General features: G+C 44.4%; 1 non-coding gene across 1 annotated transcript; it reads right to left on the bottom strand.

Moving 5' to 3' along the window:
- Positions 1 to 332: 332 nt before the first annotated feature.
- On the bottom strand, positions 333 to 405 carry TRNAK-CUU (transfer RNA lysine (anticodon CUU)). Its single transcript has one exon. It is a non-coding gene; the product is annotated as a tRNA-Lys (tRNA).
- Between the last annotated feature and the right edge of the window lie 10,152 nt (positions 406 to 10,557).

The raw sequence follows: 10,557 nt of genomic DNA, 5'->3' as shown, positions 1-10,557 counted from the left end.
CGACGCCCACTCTGATGACCTCACGGACCAACCCACTCTGATGACCTCATGGATCCGCCCATGGACTTGCTCATGCCCAACCCACTAACCAATGGAATACATCCGATCACTCCCATTTTAGAGCTAACCGAGCCCCCTTACAGGAGATATATAACATTGTGTTTTCACTAATAAAATCCCTTCTTGGAGCTGAGCCACACTTTGATCAAGGAGAGTTACAGCTGACTGTGTCTGGTGTATTTCTTTAGTGCACATGATCAATATCCATTAGGCCAGGAGTAGGCAACTAGAGAATTGAACATTTATATTAATTGTTCAACCCTAATATTTGGCGCCCAACGTGGGGCTCGAACCCACGACCCTGAGATTAAGAGTCTCATGCTCTACCGACTGAGCTAGCCGGGCTCAATGTGGGAGGGGGATACCAATAGCACAGGAAGCACAAAGGGGAGGGAATGTTGGCAACCTATTTTTGAAAAAGAACTTCCTGAGGGACCCTTGTTAGTGGTGGGAAAGGGTGACATAACAACAATGGAGACAGACGCTATTGTTAATGCTGCCAATTCTCGGTTAGAGCACAATGGAGGTGTAGCTAGAGCTATAGTGGAAGCAGGAGGGGCGACTATTCAAGCTGACAGTCAAATCATTGTTGAGTCACGTGGTCAGATAGCTGTTGGGGACATAGCGGTGACTAAAGCTGGCAATCTTCCATGTAGAATGATCATACATGCTGTGACCCCTACTTATGACCCTATTCATCCAGACGTTAGTGCTCAGCAACTTCATGCAGCAATAACTCGCATTAATGAGGACAGGACTGTTAAAGCTTTTAAGACTGCCTGCGTCACCTGGAGCCCATACCATGATACTGGAGCTGCCCAAATAGAGCCCTTCATTCCAGGACTGTTACCTCCTCCGGCTCCTCATACACAAGGGACTACATCTGCACTCACGGTGCCATCTCTACTCCCGCTTCAGGTGCCACCGCCAACAGTGCCAATGCTCATGTCTGAGGAGCCCACCATCTATGTCAAGTTTACACCCCAGCAAGCTGCTACTCTGTTGAACCAAGTTCTAGATCCAGAAAAACAGCCAATGCCTTTCTACAGGAGCATGACGAGGCATGGGACTCTGGTGTTGAGTTCTGCCAAGAACCTAAGACAAGGGCCTCGGATGAGTTGGCTGACCTATCAATTATTATTGTTGCCAAAGGTTTCCAGATGCCTCAAAGCTGATGCAGCCATTGTACGATGACCTCAAGACGTCAGCGTTTCCACTATGTACTAAATCCGTGGAAGCTTTCTACGCTCTTAAACAGGCCATACAGTCTGCACCAGCTCTTGGAATCCCAAATTATCAACTACCTTTTTACTTGTTTGTCAGTAAAGTAGCAGGACATGCTTCCGGAGTCCTAGCATAAAAACATGGGGGAAGAACAAGACCAATCGGCTACTACTCTGCCCGCCTGGACTCTGTGTCTCAAGCTTCCCCGACTTGCCTCAGAGCTGTTCATGCTGCACATATGCTTCTGGACAAAACTTCTGATATCATCTGAGGACATCCAGTTCTCTTAATGGCTCCACACGACATAATTGCTTTGTTGGAACCTAAACATCTGTTGGTGCAGCATCATATGAGACTCCAATGTTCGCTCTTGGTTCCGGATAATGTCACTCTTGTCCGCTGCAGCATCTTCAAACTGTCCACGCTGCTTCCTCTTTCCAGGGGGGATGTGGATGATACTGATGCTCTCGGAGAAGATGCCTCTACACACTCAGAGGATCATGACTGTCTCGAACAAATGCATGAAGAAGTAGCCTCCCAGAAAAGCGTGTCTGAAGACCCACTCCCACATGCTGACCTGACGTTCTTCACTGATGGTTCCAGATTTGCAGATAAAACAGGAAGATTCCATACGGGATATGTCGTGGTTACACATGACCTGATCATCTCAGCTGGATCGCTACCACCGCACATGTCTGCACAAGAAGCGGAACTTAAAGCTTTGACACTGGCTTGTCAGGAAGCGACGGAGAAGGTGGTTAACATCTACACGGATTCAAGATACGCTTTTGGAGTGGCTCATGACTTCGGCAGTATCTGGGCAGCCAGAGGATACCTAACGTCCAGTGGAACTCCTGTAAAACATGCTGCTATCATACAAGAACTTGTGGTCGCTCTGAATCTACCTTCAGAGGTTGCAGTGATCAAGATCAAAGCTCACGGGAGATTGGATTCTCCAGAAGCAAGGGGGAACTTCTTTGCTGACAAAACAGAAAAAACCTATGCTGTGGATCCATTTAGGAAAGAGAAAGCAGCGATGTACGTGTCACAAGACACTGAAGAAGGGACTAAAGCCTCTCTTATGAGGATTATCCATCTACATCAAGACAAGACATCAGATGATGAAAAGAAGTCATGGCAAGAAGGAGGAACTAAAAAAAGATGAAGATGGAGTCTGGAGGGTGAACACAAAGGTCTGTCTACCCCGTAATCTGTACCCTTCAGTGACAGAATGGGCACACGGTATCACCCACAGAGGCAAGAATCGGATGAATGACCTGATTTGGAAGACCTACATGGCACCTGGGATTTCTACTGTCACCCAAAAATATTGCAAGTCCTGCCTTGTGTGTGCAACATGCAATCCAGCACCGCCTCAGAAACATTTGGCTAAACCACTATCCCTTTCAGAGAGTTCAGATCGATCGTATTCAAATGCCAAAAGTAGGGAAGTGCGAGTACGTACTGGTAGTGACTGACATGTTCTCAGGATGGCCCGAAGCCTATCCAGTAACCAACATGACTGCCAGAGTGACTGTTAAGAGACTGATGACTGAAGTAGTCTGCAGATATGGGGTCCCAGAGTAATTGAGAGTGACCAAGGACCTGCGTTCATTGCAGCACTGTCTAAGGAACTATGAACATTAGTGGGAGCGGATTTGGGTTTACATACTCCATATCACCTACACAGCAGTGGGAAAGTAGAAACACTGAATGGCACCTTGAAAAATAAAATACTGAAAGCCAGTTAGGAGGTCAGACTTGGGACAGACATTTTGCACGTTGCCTTATACTCAGTCAGAAACACTACAAGGGGTCCCATTAAACTCACACCATACGAGATTCTTCTTGGGGGGCCTCCAAGATTGGGTCAATATTTTCCACAACAGCTAGCCTTGGGAAGTGATATTCTTGTAAATTATGTAATTGTTGTTACTAAAGAACTGTCAATAACACATGTACGAGTTTTATCATCCATTCCAGGTCCAGATTCCAGTGAAGGTACCCATGCTTTCCAACCTGGTGACTACGTGCTTGTAAAGAAGTTCATCAGAAAAGACATTCCTGGAGTCGAGATTTAAGGGTCCCTACCAAGTGCTCCTGACTACTCCTACTTCGGTCAGGATTGCTGAGCGCCTCCTGGATCCATCTCTCACATTATAAACTTGTTAGACAGTTAGGGACAGAGTAGGATCTGACCTGCTTGTCAAAGTCCAGCTACAAAGGGAGGTTTTCCACAAGGGAAAACTTGTCTCAAACTGGTGAAAACTCCAATTCCCCCTCCCGGGCAAGACGGTCGGATCTAGGATGTGTACAACAGGGTTAGTCGCACATGTGTATTTTACTCTAAGTAACCATGGAGATGGGAGATTGGAGAGTAATAGATCCAGCAGGTTGGGAAGTCCCGAGGACACTGGTAACACGCTCCGATATACCTCCTCAGTATACCCATAATTAGTCACACATTCTCTGGTGTCTATAGCATCCATATTGTCATGAAGCCTCTGATGTCATAATAACACTTAACATCGATGGGTTAGGGAACCACGGTGGGATCAAGATAAAAGAAAAGGTTAATAAAGTATTTAGGGGGGACTGTTGAGGAGAGCCATAAGATCAAATACTTAATTAACCTCAACACATAAGGTAATTGTGGGAAGCAACCTATAACATGTATTGTTTAACCTTACATAAGTTTTCCTCAGACATGGTAAGACACTTAAGATGGCTGCCATCTCCTATACCAGAGCCATGCGGTCTGATGAACAATGAAGACACTGAAGATGGCTGCCATTTCCTGTTTTATCAGACCATGCGGTCTGGTATCCAAGACGACGCCCACACTGATGACCTCATGGATCCACCCACAGCGACGCCCACTCTGATGACCTCACGGACCAACCCACTCTGATGACCTCATGGATCCGCCCATGGACTTGCTCATGCCCAACCCACTAACCAATGGAATACATCCGATCACTCCCATTTTAGAGCTAACCGAGCCCCCTTACAGGAGATATATAACATTGTGTTTTCACTAATAAAATCCCTTCTTGGAGCTGAGCCACACTTTGATCAAGGAGAGTTACAGCTGACTGTGTCTGGTGTATTTCTTTAGTGCACATGATCAATATCCATTAGGCCAGGAGTAGGCAACTAGAGAATTGAACATTTATATTAATTGTTCAACCCTAATATTTCCATATGCAAATGAGAATAAGGATGATTCCTCTACACTGTGACATCCCTTCAGATATTTGTAGACAGCTATTAAATCCTCCTAACCATCTTTTTTGAAAGCTTAACATTCCCAGATCCTTTAACTATTCATCGTAGAACATACTGTACTTTGCAGTCTGATCACCATCCTGCTAGCTCTGAAATTGCTCCACTTTTTAAATGTCTTTTTAAAAAAATGGTGCCCAGAACTGAACACAGTATTGAAGTTGTGACCTGACCAAGGAAGAGTAGAGGGGGATAATTACGTCACGTGATCTAGACTCTATGCATCTACTAATACATCCCAGAACTGTGTTTGCCTTTTTTGCTGCTGCATTTTAAAGTTGACTCATGTGCATTCTGTGATTTATTAATCACAACTCTTTTACACAAGTGCTATTGCTAAGTTCTATTCCTCCCATTCTGTAGATGTAATTTTCATTATTCTTGCCCAGAAGTAGAATCTTGCATTTATCCATGTTAAATACCATTCTATTAGTCACTGCTCATTGTTCAAGCTTATCTAGATCTTTCTGAATCCTTTCTCTGTCTTGCCTAGTGTTAAGGTACCGTCACACTAGGCGATATCGCCAGCGATCCGTGACGTTGCAGCGTCCTGCATAGCGATATCGCTATGTTTGGCACGCAGCAGCGATCTGGATCCTGCTGGGATATCGCTGGTTGCAGGGAGAGTGGACGAACTTTCTTTCGTCGCAACTCTCCCGCTGACACCGCTGGATCGCCGTGTGTGACGCCGATCCAGCGATGTCTTCACTGGTATCCATGGTAAACATTGGGTTACTAAGCGCAGGGCCGCGCTTAGTAACCCGATATTTACCATGGATACCATGGTAAAAGTAAAAAAAAAAACACTACATACTCACCGTCTGTTGTCCGTCACGTCCCCTGGAGCTTGCCGTACTGACTGTCTCAGCACCGTCCGGCCGTAAAGCAGAGCCCAGTAACTCGGTTCACCGCTGGGCACCGCTGTTACGGCCGGCCGGCGCTGAGACACAGTCAGTGCGGCAAGCGCCGAGGGACATGAAGGACGACAGAAGGTGCGTATGTAGTGTTTTGGTTTTTTTTTACATGGGGACTTCGGCATCGCTGAAGACAGTTTCAGCGATGCCGAAGTCACTTGGTCGCTGGAGAGAGCTGTCTGTGTGACAGCTCCCCAGAGACCACACAGCAACTTACCAGCGATCACGTCGCTGGTCGCGATCGCTGGTAAGTTGCTTAGTGTAACGGCACCTTTAGATATACCTCATAGCTTTTCATCATTTGCAAATTTGATTAGTTTACCTTCAGTTAATTTATCTAGATCATTTATAAAAATGTTGAACAACACTGGGGCTAGGACATAGCCTTGTGGTACCAGACTTAAAACAATCTTCAAATTGGATGTGTAACCATTTATTACCACTGTAAGGAATCTCACAGGGGAAGGGGGCGTCAACTTCGCTGACCTCGGGGAAGGGGAGAGAAGGACCCAGCAGGGATCGGCTCTCCGGCACCACCACTTGCCTCAGGTCAGTCAGGGAACTGCACTGAGGGTAAATAGTTGCCGGAAAGGCTTCCCTTATAGGTACGAGTTAGTGAGGTGCTCCCATTGAGGGGGGATATATATCACCAGTCCAGCCTGGGGACATATATCTAAACCTCCCGGCCATCACTGAAAGAGTTCCTCACTAAAACAGTATGGTATTCTGCCACCAGTTCCTCATTTAAAATAAGCCCCGTCTGACAGAAAGCTTATATCTGGTCAGGAACCAACCCTGGGGTAGCGTACAATATGTAATGGAGCGTGTGGACATGGTGATCGAGATAAAAGAGCAGCCCAAGATTAATTTTATATTTAATCGCTGATGAGGCGCACTAGAAAATACAGCTATACATGTAAGAGCAAATATATACCGTCAGGAGTGTAGTACATGGATAGGGTATAGATAGGTTGCAATTACCATGTAATGGTAGCATGCGACCACAGGGAGGCGCTGATGGATCACAGGTCCAAATCTTACTTGCAGGCTTTCCAGGCTGCGTCAGATACCGTATCCTCCAGCCATCAGAAAACTCAGTCCAAAATGAGGGGCTGCCTTATATCTCCTAGGCTGCTACCTCACACATCTGCTCCCACCCCTGGATGGTGCAGCCTCTCTCCTCCCATGTCTGAGAATATGATTTTCTGCCTAGAACTGTGGCTGGCCCATAACTTTGCACCCAAAGCTCTGAATGGGTTGGTTGTACTACCACTGGATTCCGCTGGATTTTATCTATGCATATAGATTAAATATGACTACCGTATATAATTACTGTTAGCTATGCTTTATATTTCCATAATCCAGAGTGCTACAGGTGGCTAAATAATATGGTCACGTGGAGAAAGGAACGTCAATTCGGAATATGTGCTTGGCTCATCTTAGAGATATTGCATTCTGTTATTATAGGTCATTTTCCACATTCCACACCTCAGTCTGCTGTGACTTGTTGTACCCTGTGCTTATTCACACAAAGAGATTCAGGTTGCTATAGCTGCAGAAGAGTTCGCACCCTTGTGTTAAGAGCTTCAAAAAGCTTGAGTTAATTAAAGGTAAACACCGCATGGCATTTTATGGCCTTGGGGGATGCCAAGGGAGGGGGCACATTTCAGGAGTGGAGAGACATTTACTTTGTCCCTCACCGCCACACTTTGAGTACAATCACTCAGCCAGTTATGAATCCACCTAACTGTACGCTTGTCGGCCCCATACTTGGTCATTTTTTCAATAAGAATAGTATGAGATACATTATCAAATATTTTGCTGAAGTCGAGATTTACTATATCTACCGCATTTCCCCGATCTACCCAGTCAGTGATTCCATCATGGAAAGAAATAAAATTAGTCTGGCATGACTCCTTTGCTACAAAGCCATGCTAGCTCTCATTAATTACTGTATTGCTATCCAGGTACTTACTGTTTAATAATTTGTTCAAAGATCTTTCCTGCTATAGAAGTAAGGCTCACTGGCCTGTAATTTCCTGGCTTCATCTACTTTCATTTTTTCGAAGATAGGGACAACATTTGCCCTTCTCAAATTTTTCTGGGACTTTGCCTGTTCTTCAGGATTTTTCAAAGATTTTTGCTGGTGGTTCTGCAAATTTCCTCTGCTACCTCTTTCAGTACCCCAGGTTACCTCTTCAGAGAGAAAGAGGACTAAAACTTTAGTGCCACCTATAAGAAGTATGTGTCAACATGCAATCCCTTAAATTTAAATCTTAATTATACTGATTAAAAAACACCTACCCAGTGTGATCAATTGGTTGATTACCAAAATTAAAAATTGACCCGAAAACCCCTATATAGCCCTACAGTAATCCTACACTTAAACCTGCCTGGCAGTGGAGGTTGGCACCCTAAGTCTATGATTTTTTGGCGCCCCCACTCACCGAGGACTGTCACTCCCCTAGATAGCCCTATTAACACAGGTGGGAAAACATATAGATAAAAGAAAAGAAATGAAACAAAAGGTTCCCAAATAGGCAGGTCAGCAGGAATTGTAGGAATTATATAGCTCACACAAATATAATGCTGATAAATAAAACTAAAAAATATATCCAGCCTAATGATAGACTATTAAATGAACATTCAGTTCCCAGGGCATTGATGAACCCAAGAAACATATCTACATTGTATACCCTATCCAACACAATATCAATAAAGAGCCAATCTGTTGTAAACTAGATATGGCACTATGAAAGCCCTTTCCCGAGAGACAGCATTTGTTCAGAAAGAAACATTCTTATCCTGGTTTACAGGATAATAGCAAATCCCAGGACACAGATTAACCATATTTACTTCAATCCAAATAGTATTAATTAAATGCAGACTTATCATAGGCTGGATATGCCTCAACGCATTTCCCCATTGTCATGGTTCTTCAGGAGGCCTGATTGATGCGAATGATGCCAGAAATATAAGATGCCATGATGGAAAAATGTCCGCAGGTCAAAAAGTTGGAGTTAAATAACCACACATAGATGATGTCTTAATATTAGTGTTGAGCATTCCGATACTGCAAATATCGGGTATCGGCCGATATTCGCTATATCGGAATTCCGATACCGAGTTCCGATATTTTTGTGATATCGGAAATCGGAATCGGAAGTTCCTATAAGTTTCCAGTCATCTTCGGCGTGTGCGGTGCGTATGGTTCCCATGGTCTGGAGGAGAGGAGACTCTCCTTCAGGCCCTGGGATCCATATTCATGTAAAAAATAAAGAATAAAAATAAAAAATATGGACATACTCACCCCTCCGATGGACCCTGGACCTCAGCGGTGCAACCGGCAGCCTCCGTTCCTAAGAATGCAGTGAGTGTAGGACCTGCGATGACGTTGCGGTCTTGTGACTGGTCGCGTGACCGGTCGCGTAACCGCGACGTCATCGCAGGTCCCACACTCACTGCATTCTTAGGAACGGAGGCTGCCGGTTGCACCTCTGAGGTCCAGGGTCCGTCGGAAGGGTGAGTATATCCATATTTTTTATTTGTATTCTTTATTTTTTACATGAATATGGATCCCAGGGCCTGAAGGAGAGTTTCCTCTCCTTCAGACCCTGGGAACCATCCAGGATCGCTTCCGATATTTGTGTCCCAATGACTTGCATTGGTATCGAGTATCGGTATCGGCGATATCCAAAATTTTTTGGATATCGGCCGATCCAATCCGATACCGATACTTTTGAATATCGGAAGGTATCGCTCAACACTACTTAATAGACTACACCAATGCATTGATTGGCGTTTTAATCCACTGGGTCCACTGTTCCCCCTCTCTGTTTACCAACGATAATTATGGTTCTCACCTGGTCCTCAGCGTGCGCTCCAAGCTGGAGCGCAAACAAAACCCGCTCGTTATACTATCTAAGTCATTTACTGCTTCCCTTCATACTCCGGATATGGTCATACCGGGCGTGCGTTTCACAGTGTGGAACGCAAACGGAAGCTGAATGTCATCACATCCTGTGACGGCTAGCAGATGTAAAACCGGAGAATGCATTCGACCCCGGAACGCAAGCCCAACCTATCAAATGTCAGGTAACCGAGATATTCAGTTGGGTAGAAGGAAGTTCTTACTGTGTTAGGAGAGACCATTTGACCTACCCACTGATAAGCATGTAACTGCATGGGAAAAATTCATGTTGTTATAAGAAAGAAGCTAAAGTTAGCCTGAGAGAAATAAATGCAAAGTAAGACAATATGCAAAAAATATTAAATATAAAATCTCATCTCATAATAGAGAACATGTAGAAACATGTGGTAATAAGGCAGTACATCAGATTAACCCAAGAAAAACACCATAGAGCAGATAACACCAAACAGGAAAAATCTCTAGGGGAAGGGGATTAAACCTATAGACAATAGACGTTATGGATTCAGCTAGAAATTTAAATAAAACAGGCACATGACAAAGATTCATTCAGACCCCTTGGTGAGAGGGATTGCATTCTGAAGATCTGTATTCTTATCCAGGTACTTACATACATGCTGTTTAATAATTTGTTCAAAGACCTTTCCTGCTATAAAAGTAAGGCTCACTGGCCTATAATTTCCTTTATTTGAAGATAGGGACAACATTTGACCTTCTCCAATCTTCTGGGACTTTGCCTATTTTTCAGGATTTTTCAAAGATTTTGGCTGGTGGTTCTGCAATTTGCTCTGCTACCTCTTTCAATACCCCAGGTTGCCTCTTCAGAGAGAAAGAGGACTAAAACTTGAGTGCCACCTAGAAGAAGTAGCAATCCTAAAATTCAATGTCGATGTTTTAAAAAGACTTGTCACATGAATTAGAATAAAAGCTAAACCAGAATCTCAGTTTGAAGACACTGTGTTTTAGTGTGCTGCCCTTCATCAGTGCAGAGTGTGATATCTCATTTGGCTACGTGAGAGGCATCTGACCGGTATCTAAGGGGTAATGTTTCTCCTTACAGAGAGCGATATGTCAAGCATGCGGAGATGAGGAGACTTTTAAGATGCAATGCTACTCCGGCAAATATGCAAATTGTCTCTTCAGAGA

The sequence above is a fragment of the Ranitomeya variabilis genome, chromosome 1 (assembly GCF_051348905.1).
Source record: "Ranitomeya variabilis isolate aRanVar5 chromosome 1, aRanVar5.hap1, whole genome shotgun sequence".
NCBI lineage: Eukaryota > Metazoa > Chordata > Amphibia > Anura > Dendrobatidae > Ranitomeya > Ranitomeya variabilis.
Note: the sequence above shows the minus strand (reverse complement) of the source record. Positions and strands in the feature narration are given on the sequence as shown.